The following is a 19,380-nucleotide window of genomic DNA, read 5'->3' as shown; positions in this document are numbered from 1 at the left end:
TCACAAATGTACACTCTGGTGCAGGTGTCAATATTGAGGAGGCTGTGGGGGCAAACTGCAGTTCATACACCCAATCCAGCCCCAGCCACCGCTGTTAATAAAGCTCTATGGGTGTGTGGACTATCTGGCTGTTCTGGCATCTAAACAGTAGATCTGAGCAGCTGCACCAGAGATCAGGAGGTTTTCAGACCCTGAAATATTTACCCCCAAGCCCTTGAAAGGAAAAGTCTGCTGAGCCCTGTTCTAAATGAATCAAGATTCACCCTGATGAGGCAGGACAGCAGGGCCCAAACCAGGCATGGTTAATGGGGCTGAAGCAATGTTTTAGTTCCAACACATTTGCTGAAGTCCTGCAAGTCCAGTGACAGACTGTAGCCAGGAAGCGTCTGCAGGAGGAGTCGGGAGCAGGCCTTCCCGCCAGGCTCCGGGATGCCGGGGGCCGCGTGCCGCACGGGGGCCACCCGCTTGAAGAAGGTGGACTTGCAGTGGAAGCCGATCAACTCGTAGAGCTCGGAGAGGATGCTGCACGGCTGAATTTTCTCCTCAGAACGCTGAAGCACAGGGAGAAAAGCAACAAGCATCTGAATGAAACACGTAAGTGAAAAAAGACCCATAAAAATGGTTTTCCCTTAAAACAGAGACCCGATGACACAGGAAGGAAGAGGAAGGCTGACTTAGTGCACTGATGGGACCGGATGCAGAAACGCAGGGAAGCAGCACTGTGCAGACACTCCAGACCCCCTCTGGGCCCCACCTCTCCGCATTCCACCTGTCCCTTTACTAGAAAAGCCCGTATTCCCTGAAATAGAGGAATCTGCTACCTAAACATGGGACACAGAGAAGGGAAAGAGGAAGAGGAAGGGAAAGTAAAGGAACAACAGTTCATCTAGACCCTAGGGTCTGGGCGGGACTTTCACCAAACACACAACTTCTCAAAGCACAGAGCGCACAGGGAGAGGCTGACAGAGTGACTGTGACTTCTGCTCCTAAAGCACCCAGCTACCTGTCAGCACACGCTGCGCCCATTACTGAATCATTACAATCATCTCAGAAACAACTACTACCCCGGCTCACAGGCAAGGAAATCTGAAACTCGGGGAGGAATTATTATCATCCTGGACAAAGTCCCACAGCCCAGTAGTCTCAGAGCCTCCGGCAGACCCTGGGCTAAAATGCTCCTCATCACCACGGGCCCTGAGACTCAGGCTGAGGCCACGTCAGGTCTGCACGGGCCCAGAGCACAGTCTGTGGGACAGGGAATGCTCCCACTCGAAGTGCCAGGTCAAGGCCCTCAGGAACTTGTGTAATGAAACCAAATCCCCAAACTCATTTCCAACCCACTGCCCTGTCCGGGAGGACTGCTAGGCACAACTGCGCTGTCACCTGTGCACAGGCTGAGCAAGAGGCCCAGACAGTGATGTGACATCCCAGTGGAAGTGGCTCGGAGACCACTTCATCACAGGACAGATTCTCCCGGCTTCCAACGTTAACTCTCCATTCCATTTCCAACTGGAAAGTAAGTTTAGACTTGTTTTCCTCTCTTAGAAACAAAGAGAGCGGTAACATCAGAGGGAAACTCAAGACAGAGGAAGAGTCTCCTGGTCATTTGCAAGGATAGGCCGGGGAGGGAACAGAGACAGGGATCAGAAAGACCCATGTTCCAGTCCAAAGTCTGCACGTCACTCGCTTTGACAGTTTCCTTTTTAATACAGGTGATAAAGTCTAATTATGATTTTTGGGAAAACTAAATGAAATAACGTATTCCACTAGCATAGGTGTAAAATCCTCCATGAGTGTTCCAGAAATGGACGTGATCGTGGTTAGTTACTGTCTGCCAATTCTTGTGTTCTCAGCTCACATCACCCAACCAGAGATGTGCGAGAGAATGCCTCACCAGCCAGCAGCCTTCTCCAACTTGGAAACTTACAGTGTCCGAAGAGCAGGTAGTGTTGGATGCTTTGCGGCACTCTGGAGGTAGCACTCCAGTGATGACTTTAAAAAGCTGGGGAGAATTTAGGGGACCATACAGTTCAAATACAGAGTACTCATTCCATGTCTACAAATATTCATCTCTAGCCATGATGATTAAGAGAGGAAATACATATTCAAACATACATCATTTTCCCACATAAGTGCATCAAAACAATTTGGAAAGAGTGTAACTTTCTTCTCTAGATCACACAGCGGGGATTACAAGGTTTGTACTGACAGCCCTACTTGTAAATCATCTGCAAACGTAACTGGGTCCACTATCAGTCATCATAATTTGAAGGGAATGTTAGAAAAGAAAAAAGCCAAGCTAATACTCTCCAATCTTTTGTTTGGTTACGATGTCACAGAGGAGATGGACAGCTCAATAAGGAACCACTCTGCCGTGATCACGGAGCCGGGGAGCGGGATGTGCGGCAAGATGTATGACGCAGCCGCAACTGTGCCCATGATTCTAGGCAGGTACCCAAAGTCACCTTGACAAGGTGTGAAACGTTTATGCCCACGTCCTCATAACCTGACATGTATTAAGGAGAAATGGAAACTTATAAACGGCCAATACCCTTGGTGGATACACCGTCCAAAGAGCAAAGTCACAGTTTGACAACTGGCCATCCCGGTACCTTGGGATTCATTCTTGAAGAATCTTAAAAACCACTCCTCTGTCCTCAAGAAGTGCTGCCTACTAGTCCTATCTTTGGCTCATGGATACCACATGTTGAAGTGAACTTCAATGTCTGCACAGATTTGAATGTCTTTCTCCAGGTTCACTTGTCCATTCTGAAGAGGCCTGAGTTAAGTCCAAATTCCTTAAGATTAATTCCCTCCAGTGACAACTCAACGAGCCTGTAATTACAAGCCAACTGAACAGGACTGTCCTCAGCGAAAAATGTCACCAACCCTTCACTGCTTTCTTAAACTCCTCTCCTGGTTAATTGCAACATACTAACACCACCCTCCACCAAGTTCCCCAACTATGTCAAATAGAAAGTAAGGTCCATAAAAGAGGAGACAACTCCATAGTCACTTTTGAATTCCTAGCATAAAGTAATGTCAATAAATAGAACTATGATTATGGCTTCTTTCCTTTAAAACCTTTCTGGTTATTTAAATGAGACCATGGAAGGGAGGTGTTTGAGTCCAGTATCTTGATCCAGAAGACTCTGGAGGCCTTTTTCAGAATGGCTGTCCACTGATTCATTCAAAACACACCTTCTCTTTCCGAGAGGAGCTGTGATTTTCTGCCATGGGTTTGTGGTCACTCTCATGCCAGAACAGCTTTAAACTAAATCCTTACTTTGGATATGTTATTTTTTCCCGCTTCCAAAAAATTTTACTTTCCTTAATTCCTTGCCTTGAGGAATGCTTTTATTCTTTTCTTTCTAATTCAACCTTTTATAAAGCAGGATTCTCAGGATGTGCTTGGCCTTATATAAGAACAGCCATCCAACTCCCAGTGTGAGAGGCCACAGGCTCACCTCCTGCCCTCCTGCCAGGGCAACTGAAACTCAGTTCAGGAGCCAACCGGCACCCCAGGGCTTCTAAGGCTCACGTATCTCCCAGAATCCCTGCTTTCTGGTTTGTCTTGGCTTCTGAGAATTTCCCCTCACTTTCTTGACAATTAGCTGTGCAGCTTGAAAGATGAGGAAGGAAGGTTTTATTTCTTAATCAGAATTTAAAGGAACTTATGTAATGAAGCTTTTCACGAGTTTCTAGAACCCTCCATTGCTGAGACAGAAAACACACAAGATATTTTCTAAATTTAGCTGTCATGTGCATTTTTTCTTTGCTTTTGTTTTGTTAACTGCTAATAGACATTTTTTAATTAAAAAATAAAATAAGGTCCCAAATAAGATAGAAAATTGAAGGGGCAAACAAAATTAAAGAGCAAAGACAGAAAAATGATAAGTACTCTACAAAGTTAATAGAATAAATACACTATGGATCAGACCAGCAATTCTCAGTAACAGCTAATTGAAACCTGACCATGAGGTAAAACGTCTCTCCTGTCAGGAGATGACCAACAGAAAATATAATTAAATCAACAACCTAAAATTCTAAGTCTGGCGAGGTATAGAAGTCTACCAGCTAAGTGTGTCTTCTTCTGGAAAAGAGGGAGACTCACCAGCTCTTTTCTGTGGAGCCTGAGCCCAGGGGAGGACAGTGAAGTGTGTTCTGTAAGTACCCAATTAGCAAAGTGAGTGATGAATAAAGAGATGTGAGCTTTGATGAGAGATGATACTACTATTCACTTGTCCTGTAAAGTATGTCTTCGCGTTCAGAGATCAATATCTCAGCAGGAAAATGCACAGCCCGGGACCAGACCACTTCTGTGATTGTGACACTGCACTTAGATGTCTCAAGGGCACCTCCAACTCCACCTGCAAAGAGCTAACTTCACGGTGTTCCTCCCATAGCCATCCTGCCCAGGGCCCTTGGTCGGGGGCAAGGTCTCCCTGCCTCTCCCAGCTCAGGCCAATCACTCACAGATGTGACAAGACCCCTCCTTCAGGGGCAAATTTCCTCAGTCAACGAGATCCACCACCCACACCTGTCCTACCAGGTACTCACTGGCACTCCCTCAGCACTGACTCTGTGCTGGGGACCATGCTGCACACTGTGCACACGTTATCTCACTGGATCTACACAGCAGTCCTGGGAGTTCGGTACATCACTGCTTCTATTGATTAGATAAATTGTTTCACTTCCTTGGGTGTGTCATCCAAAGTGACACGGCTACTGAGCCACAAACCTGGGACTGAAAATCACTTGAAAATTGAACACTGCTACACCTCGCAGCCACCCTACTCTGACTCATCACATCACCTCCTGCCGAGCCTTCTAAATGTTTCTAAGCATTCTACAAGACAAAAGTGATCTACGAGAGCATCGCACTAGCCTACTTAAAATCTGTCAATGACGGTCCACTGCTCTTAGGAGAAAGCCCCACCGGGCCTGAGCACAGCCCAACGGACCGGCATCCGCTTTCCCTGCGCGGCCGCGCCGCCTCACCCACCACGCAGCTCTACACGTGCAGCGTCCAGGACAGGGATGCTGACTCCGTACAACCCGGGGCTCGTCTCACTCAAACAATGATCACCCTCTTCAGTGGTTACCTTCTTCAATACTGAATCTCAGAAAAATATTTTCTCTGGATGAATCAATATCTTTTTCCTTACAACTTCCCATCATTGATAATGAGCTCCCCCCAAAAGAGAGAAGACCTAATCCTCAGTCTCCTTATCTGTAAAGTGCAAATAACAGGGAAATATGAGAGGTTTTATTAGAAGTAATATTCATGTGAGGCTGAGGGACAATTCCCAACATACAGTAAGTACTCAATATGTGCTTACTTAATATTAATAAGAATAGATTACATTCCAGCAACCTTAAATCAATGCTTTATGGCTTTGTCTAAAAGACTACCGACAAACTGTTGGACGAACTGTTTTGAGCAGATCAGCACAAGTGTACTGGGCGAGGTAAGCGCTGACTCCAGTTACAGCTGCAACCAACCAGCACTACGGGGTGGGAGCAGTTTGCTCAAACTCTTACATGTTGCTTGAGCATTTAGTTGTAGTTATTGAATAAAGACAGGTATTATTTACTCAAAGCTCCTGAAACACAAATCTTCAAAGATTGATGCAAATTATGTTTCAAGTACAACACTCTCACTAGAAATTACTTGAAAATTATAGTCTTAGCTCCTCCGCACATCAAAACAGCATTTTCCTAATGTATCTGACTATGTACTCTGAAAGGATTGTTTAAAAGAAATTAAGATGAAGCCATCCTGAATAAGATCTCAGTATCATCTACACAAACCCCACCCAAAGGTCTCATTTCTCACTTCCACATAGGTGTTCAGATGGCTTAAGCTGGGTCTTGGTTTCTTATGACACGGGGGTGGGAAGAATTGTGGATAGATCAATGTAGCAAATATAAACCTAGTGTATTTGCTATGTAGGAATCCTAGAAATAAATAAATTGATATATATAGTCCCACCCTTATGAAGCTAAGCCGTTCCATTTACAACTGCATAAAAAATAAAATGAGAGATACATTTAACAAAAGTTTACAAGATTTGTACATTGAATATTTTGAAGTATCACCAAAAAAATTTTAAAATATCTTCATATATGGAAGGCATCCCATGATCATGCAATGGTAGAAAATATTGTTAAAAATGTTAAGACTTCCCAAAGTAATCTACATATTTAATGGAATCCCTATCAAAATTCCAGCTGACTTCTTTGCAAAAATTGAAAAACTGATCCCAAAATTCATATTGAAAGCAAGGGACCCAGGTCAGCCAAAACAATCTTGAAAAAGAAGAGCAAATTTGGAGGACTCACTCAAAGGTTACAGCAAATCTATAGCACTCAAGTCATTATGCTTCTGTCATAAGTTTGGATGCAGAAATCTATGAGACACAATAAAAAATCCTGGGGGGAAACTTACATTTACAGTCAGTTTTCCAGAAATGTGCCAACAACACTCCATTGAAAGTATAGTCTATCCAACAAATGGAGCAGAGACACCTGGGTATCTGAAGGCAAAAGAATGAATCTGGAATCTGGACCCCGTATTTTATATAACAAATATTAATTCAAAATGGATCACAGACAGAAACGTAAAAACTAAATATATGAACTTTCTAAAAGAAGACATAGTATGAATCTTTGTGGTCATAGGATAGGCTATGGCTTCCTAGATACAATACCAAGAGCACAAGTGATAAAGCAAAATAGATAAAATGGACTTCATCAAATTAAAATCATTTGTTACAAAGGACAACATCAAGAGTGTGAAATGAAAGGGGAAAGGGGTAGCTCAAATGATAGAGTGCATGCTAAGGAAGAAAAACAAAATGAATAAATCTAATTACCTCCCCTATAAAGAAATTGTTTTAATGTTTAAAAAAATTAAAGTGAAATGACAATCTGCAGAATAGGAGAAAAATCTTGCAAAGCATATATCTAATAAGAGACTAGTATCCAGGATATAAAACAAATGCTTACAACTGAACAATACAAAGAAAATCGACCCAATTTTTTAATTTGCCAAGGATTTAAATAGATACACAATTGGCCAATAAGCATCTGAAAAGATGGTCAGCATCACTAGCGAAATCAAAATCAAAATGAGATCTCATTTTAAACTCACTAGGATGGTTATAATCAAAACATGGACAATAACAAGTGTCAGTCAGGAGGCAGAGAAATGGACACCCTCAATATGCAGCCGTTGGAAAGGGGCAATGGTGCAGCTTCTTTGGAAGAGCCCGATGTTTCCTCAAAAGGTTAGAGTTATGTGGCTGAGCAATTCCACTCCTACATGTAGAGTCATCCTTCAGTGTCCTCGGGGGGTTGGTTTCAGGAACCCCCCACCCTGGATACCATAATCCAAGGATGATCAAGTCCCTTTGCAATCAGCCATCTGGATCCATGAAGTGGAAACTACAGATATGGTGGGCCAACTGTACAGCCAACAGAATGGAAATGTATTCTCACAAAAACTTGCACATCAATATTCATAGCAGTATCATTCAGAGTAGCTAAAAGTCACTAAAAATATCCATCCATCAATGAATGGATAAACAAAATTACCAAGAATAGTCCCACAAACTTTTGGTAATTGAATCTTTGACAAAGGAGGTGAGAACATACAATTGAGCAAAGACAGCCTCTTCAGCAAATGGTGCAGGGAAAACTGCACAGCTGCATGTAAATCAATGAAGTTAGACTACCCCCTCACAACATACAAAAAAATGAATTCAAAATGGCTTAAAGACTTAAAATTGTAGACAAGACACTATAAACCTCTTAGAAGAAGACATAGGCAAAACATCTGACATATATCTCAACAATATTTTCCAAGAGCAGTCAACTCAAGCAATAGAAATACAAGCAAAAATATACAAGTGGGTTCTAATTAAACTTACAAGCTTTTGCACAGAAAAGAAAACAAAAATTAAAGCAAAAAGACAACCTATGGAGTGGGAGAAAATAGTTGCATTAAATGAAAGTGACAAGGGCTTAATTCCCAGAATATGTAAACAGCTTTTACACTTGATAAAAAAGAAAAACAAACAATTCAATCCAAAAATGGGCAGAAGGCCTAAAGAAACATTTCTCCAATGAAGACATACAAATGGCCAATAGGCACATGAAAAAATGCTCAATATCATTATCAGAGAAATGCAAATCAAAACTGCAAACAAGTATCACCTTTCACCAGTCAGAATAGCCATCATTCAGAAGTTCATAGACACTAAATGCTGGAGAGGCTGTGGAGAATTGGGAACACTCCTACACTGTGGTGGGAATGCAGTTTGGTGGAGCCATTGTGGAAAACTGTATAGAGGTTCCTCAAAAGACAAAACCTTGGGGGCCCAGATGACACAGCAATCCCACTCCAGGGCATATATCCGAAAGGAAACGTAATTCAAAAAGACACTTTCACCCCAATGTTCACAGCAGCATTATTTACAATATCAAGACATGGAAACAACCTAAATGTCCACTGACAGACGACTGGATAAAGAGGTTGTAGTATATATGTCCAATAGACTACTATTCAGCAATAAAATAATAATAAAATAATGCCATTTGCAGCAATATGAATGGACCAGGAGAATGACATTCTAAATGAAATAAGCCAGAAAGAGAAAGAAAAATACCATATGAGATCGCTCACATGTGGAATCTAAAACAAAAAAAAAAACAAAAAACAAAAACAAAGGAACAAAAAGATAAACTTATCTACAGAACAGAAACAGACACAGAGACATAGAAACCAAACTATGGTTACCAGAGGGGAGAGGGTGTGGAATGAATAAATTGGGAGTTCAAGATTTGCAGATGCTGAGTATGTATACAATAAACAGCAAGTATATACTGTATAGCACAGGAGAATATATTTAATAACTTATAGTAACTTATGTTTAAAAAGAATATGAAAATGAATGCAGGTATGTTCTTATTTAACTGAAGTTTTGTGCTGTACACAAGAAACTGACGCAACACTATAAACTGACTAGACTTCAATGAAAATATTTTTAAATAGACCAAAAACGAAAAAAAAGGAAAAGGATATTATCAAACAAAAAGAATAATGTACTGATTCAGGCTACAATATGAATGAACTTTGAAAATTTATGCTAAAATAAGCCCGTCACAAAAGGGCAAATAGTGCCCTTTAAGGTGAACTGTATCTAAGCATTTATTGTACTACTCCTGTAAATTTTCCGGAGTTTTGAAGTCTATCAATATCAAAATAAAATGTATTATTCATTAAAAATTTAAAACCCTTCCTCACAGGAGGGCTTTAATTATTAAATGCAGAAAAGCATGTAAAACTCTTGGAACAACAATTTTCACGTCCACACACAGTCACTGCTGTCACTGCCACTCAGAGTGTGGTGCCAGCGCTGATGAGAGCTGCCTCCACTCGCTCCCCTGCAGACAGGAGTGAAGGCCTGAGCTTTGACAGGCAGGGTTTGCTTGAACCTGGGTCAGCCACAGCCACGTCCCAGACTCTGCGTTACCCAAATTTCTTATACAAACTGCAACATGTAATGTAAACACTCTAGAGGGATGTATCTTACAACACAGGGAATACAGACAATGTTTTACAGTAACTATAAATGGAGCATCTATTGTACACCTGAAACATATATTTTAAATCAGCTATGTCTTTATAAAAAATTAAAAAATAATTTAAAAATTTTATCCCTTTAATATTCAATTTGGTTTTTAATTAACTACTAAACAGCTTAGAATATATAAAAGCATTTAAGTGTGATGTTTGTTTACATATTTATTTACTTCAGCCTCCTGCTAAAAGAGAAATTAAACAATTTTTTAAACACAGCTTAACAACCATAACAACAAAAAGGCAAAACTGAGAGTGAAGAGAAAATGGAGATTCAATACTTAAATGAAACCAGTGGGAGGTAAACTCATAAAAATGGATTCCATGAAGTCAGGGCAAGTGTTAAAGGCCGACTAGAAATTCAGCTGTAAGATTCTTGGCAGCTAAAGCAAAAAGAAAAAGATGATGGGGCAGGTGGTAGAGCGTGTGCTTAGTGTGCACAGGGTCCTGGGTTCAAGCCCCAGGGCCTCCACTAACAGATAAATATACCTAATTTCCTACCCCCCAAAAGAGCCCCAAAGAAAAGAAAAAGAGAAATTTCTTTCCAAAAAAATCCTGATATTAAATTTGGATTAAATACTTTAAAAATAAAAGGAAAATAGAAAAGATGAGTGACACTGTGAACAAAAACCCCAGCTGGGCTAACAAGCTAAGTCACAAATCTAAGTGTGATAAGTGTCGGTTTACTGATCTAAGTTTTGCTGGGCTAACTCGTAAATCTGAAGTTCAGTGTCAGTTTACTGGGCTAACAAGCTAACTCGTAAATCCAAGGTCAACAATTGTCAGTAACGTGATCTGTTCCAAATTGATAAGCTTCAGTGTACTGATTCCTTGCTTTTTGTTGTTTGAGCCTTATTGGCTAAAAGCCCCATACTTGTAATTAACCCTATAAAACCTCATGTGCACGTCTTGGATGTGCTCAGGGCTTGGGAACAGAAGCCCCTCTGAGCCCGCTGGCATAATAAATCTCAGTACTCCCACCCTCTGAGTGCTGCTTATTTCTTGGCTGGCCTGTTGTTACCGTAACAACACAAGCGATAATGCCCGTGAGATAAATCTGCGATGGCTGCTGGCAGGTCCCCATGTCTCATGTGGGAAAATCTGAAACATATTTCTCACCACTCAGAGTCATCCTCAGCCCACCCCACATCTCCCGCTGTTAAATGCAGGAACACACGCAGGGCCCGGTCTTTGCTCTCTCTGTGTCATCACAGTGAGACAGGATGGAAGGGGGCAGAGCAAGCCATTCAAGAAAGACCACAGCAATTAACATCAAAATGGTGAAGAATTCAACCCCCAATAGGTCTTGAGGCTCAGGATGAAGAGATTTAACTTCTAGTAGATCCTGAGCTTCATTATACACCCATTGTAATAGTAACATGGTGAATAACACGGCCCCAGGCACCATGGCAGTCACAAGGCTAGCCACAAAAGGTCAAAGGGTGGAAAATGGCCAACTCCCTGGAATCCCAGCCCCTTGCCCTAAGGCTGGTCCTTCTACTTATTAGCATATGAAACCACGAAGCCCAAGAAAAGGAGCAACACAGAGCCACATCCCAGGAACCCCTCTCTCTACCTCTTCGGAGAAGGCCCACACTATTTCTGTGGAGTGTGTGCCTACTTTTAATCTGAGCATCAAACCCCCATACTTCGTGACGTTTCTCATGCCTGTCAATGTATCTCTCTGAATAAATCTACCTTTACTCAACACTGGCTTGTTCTTGAATTCTTTACTGCATGAAGCCAAGGAACATAATCTGGTGGGGCACATCCCAGGGGCTCAACGGAAGCCTGGGACACAGCCCTTCTCATGCCCCACATATTTTTTCTTGTATCAACAGGACTGGGATGTGAAGTGAGGTCTGAGGCCCCAGCTAAGGGACAGAAGCAGCCTCCAGGTCTCCAATTGGTGGGCAGCCTCTCCCCCATCAGGGGCCATGGGGTCTGCCTGGTTCTGTGTGTTTTTTTGTTGTGCTGACTCCCCAGTCAGAGAGATTTCTCCTTAGGCCTGGCTCCACAAAACCCTTCTCTCCAAAATACAAGCACATCATGTCACAATCCTCTTGTTCAACCATGAATTGTTCAGCCAACTTTTTCCTTCCCCAGTTAAGTACCTAAATGTCCTCCCTGCCAACCCACCACTTCTTTCTTTTTGAGAACTCTGCACTCCCCACACACCATCCTGAACGCAGGTGCCTTGCTGGCTGGGACCGAGATGTTTCAGTCTCAAACATCCTGAGTCCTTTCTCTTTCCACTTGCTAACTTAAAAAGGCCTTCCTGTGTCTCCCACCGCTCTGATTCTGAACGTCAAAAAATGCTCAGGTTACATTCACTCTGTGAATACCTCCCAGGTTTTGGCTAGGTTTCCTTCCCAAGATCTTCATTAAGGAGCTGCATCAAGAAGTTTAAAGGGGCTATTCTTACATTTGAGTGGAGGAGCCTGCAAGAAATTTAAATGGCTTTGAAGAGAGAGTTAACCAGGGACAGAGAGGTCGCAGGTCCTAGTCAACAGTGTCATGAGGCAAAATGTTCTTCAAAGGCTCAGAGTGGCTTCTGAACACGGAGTCGGCAGGGAGGAGGTGACAGGCAGTGAGTGGGGTGAGAGACACAGGGTACGGTCCCCCAGCAGGGGAAGAATTGGTTATTTTCTAGTTTTCCAATTTCTTACTACCTTTTTCTCTTATTGCCACATACCATTTCCTACGAATTAAGCATATCAATGTCAGTCATTTGGGCCACTTGGGAGAAGCTGCACGATGCCATTCACAGGGCCGGGACATGACAGCCACACCAGTCTAGGTTGAAAGACCAGTGGGGGTATTTCCATGGTAATCACGGGCATGCAGCAAACTCCCCAGCTTCAATGACCTCCTCTCAAAGTTGGCGCCAATAAAACTACCAAGCAAAATGCGTGATGATTCTGGCCAACATCTGTTTATTAGTTAAGTGCCTGTGACACCTGCCACTTAATAGGGAATGAGTACGATCAACGAGGCCCTGTCTACCTGGCCACACGCGCCCTGCCTTCCTGCCTTGGTGCAGCAGCACAGCTTGTTTAGCTGAGATGAGCGCCCCCAGAGCAGCCCTGACGGGAAAGCTCCCAGCTCTGCACGGCCAGACGTGTTCCTTTCCTTCTCAGAGCTGATCACAATTTGCTGTCGTCTGTTTTTATGTTTATCCCTTTTGTAACTGCCTCTCCTCCGGAGATTTTGCTCAAGCAGCACAGGACCAGGTGTGTCTTGTGGCCTGCCGGATATTCTGGGCTGGGAAACAGCCGAGCCCACATCTGGCTCTGGTGCTGAACGGAGAGAGCAGAAGGCCCAGGAGCCCATGCTGAACCGAGGCCCCTGCACACAAAATTATGGTCTGACTTTGGGCAAATTACACAGTCTTTTTTACCCTGAGATTCCTCATCTGTCCATAAAAATAACTGCCCATGGCACACAGAGTTACAAGTATTAAAGGAAATCACCAAATTCACAAAGTAGCCAAGGGGCTACCAGTGCATCCTAAACAGACACATGCTGCCTTTAAGGCTCTGACACACACCAAGCGTGGTGGTCGAACAAAGTGTACACTGCTAAGTGTCAGTGTGTTAAGTGCTTCATGTGTGCTATAATAATCTTCAGAACTTACAACAAGCCCAGGAAGTAACGAATATTATCATGCCCATTTCACAGACTCACCATCAGTTTAAGAGAGGTTACATTCAAGTCCAAGGCACTATGGTGAGTAAATGGCGATTTCAACCTGAATATGGGCCCAGGCCTGGGCTCCATCTCTGTCCCATCCACCTGACCACTGCCTATGAATTCCACCTGTCCAATACCCAAGTTGAAGCCAGCCAGCTCTTAAATGCAATGTGTGTCACCGTTTGTCAATGTTGGTTCATTACCATAAAAAGTTCTCAGAAAGCACTTCAGAAAGGAAAGTTGGACTCACATACCTGCCCACAAAGAAGAAGAATTCTGCCTTGCCTTCTCCTGTAACGTGCAGAAACCCTTCCCATTCACCACCGAATCCTTTTGTATGCTTCCTCCGTGTTCATGTTTACACATGGCTTATTAAAGTAAAAGTTACCTGCAGTAATTCCATCTCGGTTCCATTCCAAGCTTCCAGATTATCCATAATCAGGGTAATACCATAATTTTCTGTGAATGAAAACACTACAAATTGAATGAAAATATTGCAACCATGTCACTAAACAAAGAATGCTGAAAACAAGTCATCAGCGGCTGCCGCCACCCCCCAGTGAAGACAGGCTTGCAGCCATTCACAATGGTGCCCTCTGAGCAGACTCAGAATAAGAAAGGAAGATTACTGGCCCTAGATAGCTAGGTGCTTGTCTAAAGTATATATTCAGTCAGCCCAAATGTTAGCTTCCTCCCATATATTGAAAAGCATTAAATTCATGAACTTGAGATACCTGGCTTTCTTTAGATAACAAGCAATGTTTTATTGTTCTGACTACCTGGTCTTTGTTGTAAAGCTCCTATATAATCCTAGCTTCTCCCCTACTCTTGCGAGCAGTCCCTCAGAGTGATCTGAGAGGCAGTCATCCTGGCTCGAGTCCTTCTGACAAATAAAACATAACTCTTAATATTCAGGCTGCACGTTTATTTCAATCAAGTCCCAGAATAGACACAACTCATCAATTGTGTAATGGGACACACTGGATCAGGAACCAAAAGAGTGTAGTAGTCCCTAAGAACTACGGCTCCCTCTTTCTTCCTGTCATTATATAATCCCACCAGAACTCATTACTTTGCTGTCTGCTCCTCTGGCAACCAAACTCAGAGAAGAGTCAACTCAGCAGAGCGTCCTGCTGGGGAGAACCCCCGCAGCAGCACTGCAGGCTGCCTGCCCTCCCGCACGCTCTGACGACTGCTAGTGTCCTCCGTGGAAACCAGGCCAACAGAGCTGTTCCCTACAGCTACAAAGTCCCAAATATTAAATAAAACCTTTCATTTTATACTATATGTTACATATATACCCATCTCTGAAAACAGCTTTGCCAGAAGCCCAAATCTTCAACATTAATCTGCAAAGGCAAATCAGGTCCCCAAGGGAAAACAAGTCTTAAGACGATGCTAAGACCTCCAAAGTCCTCTCCACGACCATAAACCAAACTGCCTGTAGGTCTGCAGCTGCAGGAGGCTACATGTCTGCTTTTAAAGCAACCCCTTCCTGCCCTCGGGTGCTACAATGCCCTTCTACGCCCTCCCATCTCAGGGTAAGAGCACCCACTGCAGAACCTTGCAGGGCAGCACTGACAGGACTGGACAATGAGGATCAGAGCTAAACTAAGCCTTCTGATGACACGAGTTGTCACTCTGTCACTTTACAGATGAAGATATATAGAGAGAGAGGTGGGGTGTTATTGTTCAAAGTCACACAGATAAAAAGTGACAAAGTCTATAACTCTGCTCCTCCCTCTGGTGTGACGCCCCAACTGGGACAACCACAGGGTTCTTTCGTGCCTGCCTGACCAGTTCTTTCCTATCACTCATGACCCACCACAGGGTCTGAAATTAGCCTGCATTTGCAGCATCTTTTCCCTCCAGTTTCTCAGGAACAAGGCTGTTCGGGCCACTTTATGACTTCCAGGTCCCCGAAATCTCCGTGCTCAGGCTGCTCTTGCCTGTGCATCCGGCCCGCTGCTCAGAGGCTCTTCCTCCCCTGCAGGAGGACGTTTCTACTCTTCACAGGGACACCCCCTTAGGGGATCCCTCCTCTCGCCCTCAGCATGGCAGGTGTCCCAGGCCACATCGCGAGATGCCCCAATAGGACTGCATCTGCCCAGGTCTGCTAGTCAGACCAGCAGCCTCAGAGCCAGGGATTATGCCCAGGTCACACTGCAAACCTACTGCCCGCCTCACAGACCCCAGCCAGCAGGTCACCTGGAAGTCACAGCAAGTGCCCCACCCAATCCAGAAGCCTCTTCATTTCCCAGCACCACTGATGACTGGTTTCCAAACTTTGGTCAGTTTCGCAGAAAACAACACCTTCTACTGTGTAGCGGGTTGTTTTTGCTTCTGCACCCCATTCTTACTGAAAACGTTAAGGGAAACCAAAAAGCCTCTTCTCAACCCTTTTCTGATGATACCCTCCCACCCACAATACACATATGCTCAAGAGATTTGGATCCACGTGATTTTGTTTCCCTTACGATAAGTGGCTCAAAACACTGCGGGATTATTTTTCCTTTGAGGGTATTAGGACTCAGTTTCTCGGCTTTAATCTGTTTTTGTCTTTGTCTTCTTTGTTCCTAGCAGTTGCCACCTCTTACTCCCTTCAGCAGCCTCCCTCCCAACTTCTAGTCTAGGAAATCAGCTGTGATGAGGGGCACGGGGGCATTCACAGAAGATGCAACAAAGGCAAAGAGAGGCTATATAATTTGCCAAAGATATCACCTTCAACCCCCAACAGAGTGTGTCATGTCCCTGTGTTTAACTCTTATTCTAAGCAAGTTAACTTTTTGTAGATTATGTTTATAAAGATGAGAAATCAAAATACATACAAGGACACACATCAACTCTAAGATATTCATTAACTCCACTATTTTGTTTCTATTTATTTTATTTGTATTAAAAAATTAAGAACCCCTGCAACCAATATAGCAAAATGTTACTGGGTTTTAAATACAGAATATAGAGGGGTTAAGTGTGTCATTACTCATCCTTATATGTATGTTCACAAGATAAAATTATTTGAAAGTCTCTCTCCCCTCTCCCTACTCACTACTGGCTCTCACCTGAGATCCCAGACCACACATCTAACAACCTTTCACTTTACCCACAGCTGAACTCATCAGTTTTCCCCCAGAAATCCCTCTGCAGCTTTCCCTCCTCAGAACACAGCAGGAGCATCATTTAACTCATTAATCCACCCAGAAACCTGGGCCTTACTCCATCCTACCTTCACAGACAGATTTAAATCTTTCTTTTTACCATCTAAACATGCCTTCAATCTGTTCGCTTTTACCCACTATCCTACCGCTCAAGTGGAAGCCACCAACACTGCCCACCTGGACTCACGAGTCTCCCAAGTGGCCCCACAGCCACTCTCCCCTACTTGAGACAAATGGGATTGTGTCACTCCCATGCTTTTTGGGCTCTTTTCAGACCCACTGTTCATAGAAGAAACTCCAATTTCTTCACCTTGTGAAGGTGTTTGCCATGAAACTGTCAGCTCATGGAGGGCAGGGCACGCCCTCTCCCCTCAACCCCACTCTCTGGCAGAGCATCAGCTTGGGAGGACCCGCTGAGCTACATCAGCCTGTATCCTAAACCTGGTCTTGGGTTCTTAGCAAACTGCTTCACTTATCCATACATATCCAAGGTAGATAAGAAAGATTTTAGATGTTGAGCTAGACTATTCATTTGGGGATTTTGCACTGGCAACCTGCAAGTATATGTTCTAATGTTTGTGTCTTGTTAAAACCACACCCAGATTAAAGGAGTATTTGTGGAATGTCTTCGGAGTAAAAGGGTTCTGTACTTTTACAGATTTTATGTTTTATAACATGAATAACCCGGACAGGGTCACAAATGGAACCGCCTCACAAGTGACAGAAGACAGGTGAGATGCATATAGCAACAGGTCACAAAGATGGTAAGAGCAAAGTTGTTTCTCCAAACCCCAAAAAAATTCCTCCAAGAACAGAAAACTCAGAATTTTGAAAGTAAAATACTATCATATAAGGAAAGAAAATAAATAATCCTCTTCATCAGGGTTTCAAGATCTGACTGCAGAGTTATTAGCAGGCTATACTGAATCCTAGCACAGAAAAATCAGATGGACTACTGGTGAGTAAGTTCCAGGAAAATGGCAGTAATTCCTCCACTTGAAAGAGGACACACACTCACTTGTTCAAGGTGATTGTAAACAACATTCTGCAGAAATTCAGAATATTCAGGCACCGCTTCTAGATGGTGATGACACGGAAGGATGGCTTGGATGCATGCTTCTAACTGAGTCACCGGCATTCTTACACTGCAGGGGGAAACGGAGGCCCTCAGCCAAGAGCAGAGATGTTCCTGTCATGTATCCCAGGTCGTGCCTCGGGGACTCAGTGTCCTGTAGCAGTCCGGCCCCAGGCGAGGACCAGCAGCGTGGCCCACCCAAGCAGGAAGGGCACTGTGCTTGAGAAAGCCCACACCAGATGGGAGCAAGAGTGGCTGGTGGGGTTTTGTGAACCTATGAATGCTCATAGAAAAACACCTGCATACATTCAAGTGATACAATTAACAGTAGCATTCTTTTTAACAAAATTTCAAATGTCAGTGGTAATTTTACCATTCCTTTTCTCTTGTCCCCTGCACTCTGAGACAGGCTTAGGTTCTCTCACACTTGCAGCTCTGATGCAATAGTTGTGAAGTTATTTTACTTTACTGCAAGTGTCTTCGCTCCACGTGTCACTGTGACTGTCGTCTCTTAACACAGTCAGATATCTTCCTGGATCTCTCCATGAGTTCCTTGCTCCTGCTTCTCAGATCCTGAGATAAAGAACAGGTGAAGGCACATGACTGGAAAAGTCAATGTGGACTTGAGCAAAGTCCTCAGTGACCCCCTAGGTGAGTGTTGACCACCCCTTAGCTTCGATTCTCAAAGTTCTGCCCAGGGTGACATCCAGACAGGAGGGAGTCCTGGGCCCAATTAAAAGCTGTGTGGCTTGGGTGCGGGGAAAGGTGCAGGAGCTAGTTCCGTAGCCGGGACCCTCCACACCTCTGCTCCTCTCTCTCCCGAGGCCCCGCTGCCAAGCCCCCACGCTCCCTGATATTCTGTCCTTCTCTTCTACTCTACTTCAAGCCCTTTTCCTCTTCCTTTATTCCCTGATTATCTGCAGCTGGAGAGATTTTTCCATCACAAAATCTGAAAAAATTTCATGCAGCTGAAAAAGAGGTCTCCAGAGGTCAATGCCCATATGGTGGTTCCTGAAGAGAGCCCCTGGTTAGGGGGACCCTCACCAACACTCACGGGACATCAGGTATGTTACAGGGTCGACCACCCCCAACAAGAGTTTGCTGTGACCCCAAGGCACGCACAGCATCCCTGCTCACTAAAGTGTAGTTGTAATCCGTTATTAAGAAGCAATAATAAAAAAAATTTCTCATGTTTCTTACTAAAATTATTTATGAGTTAGAAAAAGAAATTGTAAAAGAAAAGAACAAATTTGACTCCATGTTAGATGTGTTCGTTTGGCTTTAAACCTGTACCTTGTTTTCTAGGCTCCGACTTGCTATCTCTGCACCTTTTGTAAAAAAAAGTTGCCTTTAGCCTGAAATATCCAGGACAGCCTATTCTCCGGGCTCTGATCTTTAAGGATATTAGCTCTTCTACACTTATGTACAGATGGCAAGTTGCAAAATAGATAATAATCTTTCTTTTATTTGGAGGTTTTACGGGGGCACCTTAATTTGACCCACCATGGACAGCTGCAGGAACAAAGGATTCCAAGGACAAACAATTCGTACAGCGAGAAGTTTGCAACAACCAACCACATCCCCGCCGCTTTTTAGTATAAAAGGAGACTGAATTCTGCTTTGGGGAAGAGAGTTCTACTGGATATCAATATGCCATTTTCTGGGTCTGCCAGATTTTCAAATGAAGTCACTATTCCTTACTCCAACATCTCATCTCCCCATTTATTGGCCTGTCATGCAGCAAGCAGAACGAGTTTGGACTTGGTAACAAAATGACTGCATTAGAGGTAGTATGTCTCCACTGTTTC

General features: G+C 43.6%; 1 protein-coding gene across 10 annotated transcripts in view; it reads right to left on the bottom strand.

The window, feature by feature from the left end:
• Positions 1 to 277: 277 nt before the first annotated feature.
• LOC140693124 (uncharacterized) overlaps positions 278 to 19,380 on the bottom strand; it is an 843,637-nt gene continuing 824,534 nt past the window's right edge. For 3 of the 10 annotated variants that reach the window (XR_012068811.1, XR_012068812.1, XR_012068814.1), the window contains exon 3: positions 278 to 551. The gene's annotated coding sequence lies outside the window, so the exon portion shown is untranslated. The remainder of the gene's footprint in view (positions 552 to 19,380) is intronic. The other 7 variants (XR_012068815.1, XR_012068804.1, XR_012068816.1 and 4 more) reach the window with 5 other exon arrangements.

The sequence above is a fragment of the Vicugna pacos genome, unplaced genomic scaffold (genome assembly GCF_048564905.1).
Source record: "Vicugna pacos unplaced genomic scaffold, VicPac4 scaffold_19, whole genome shotgun sequence".
Classification (NCBI taxonomy): domain Eukaryota; kingdom Metazoa; phylum Chordata; class Mammalia; order Artiodactyla; family Camelidae; genus Vicugna; species Vicugna pacos.
The sequence above is the reverse complement of the archived record's forward strand: the minus strand, read 5'-3'. Positions and strand labels throughout refer to the sequence as shown.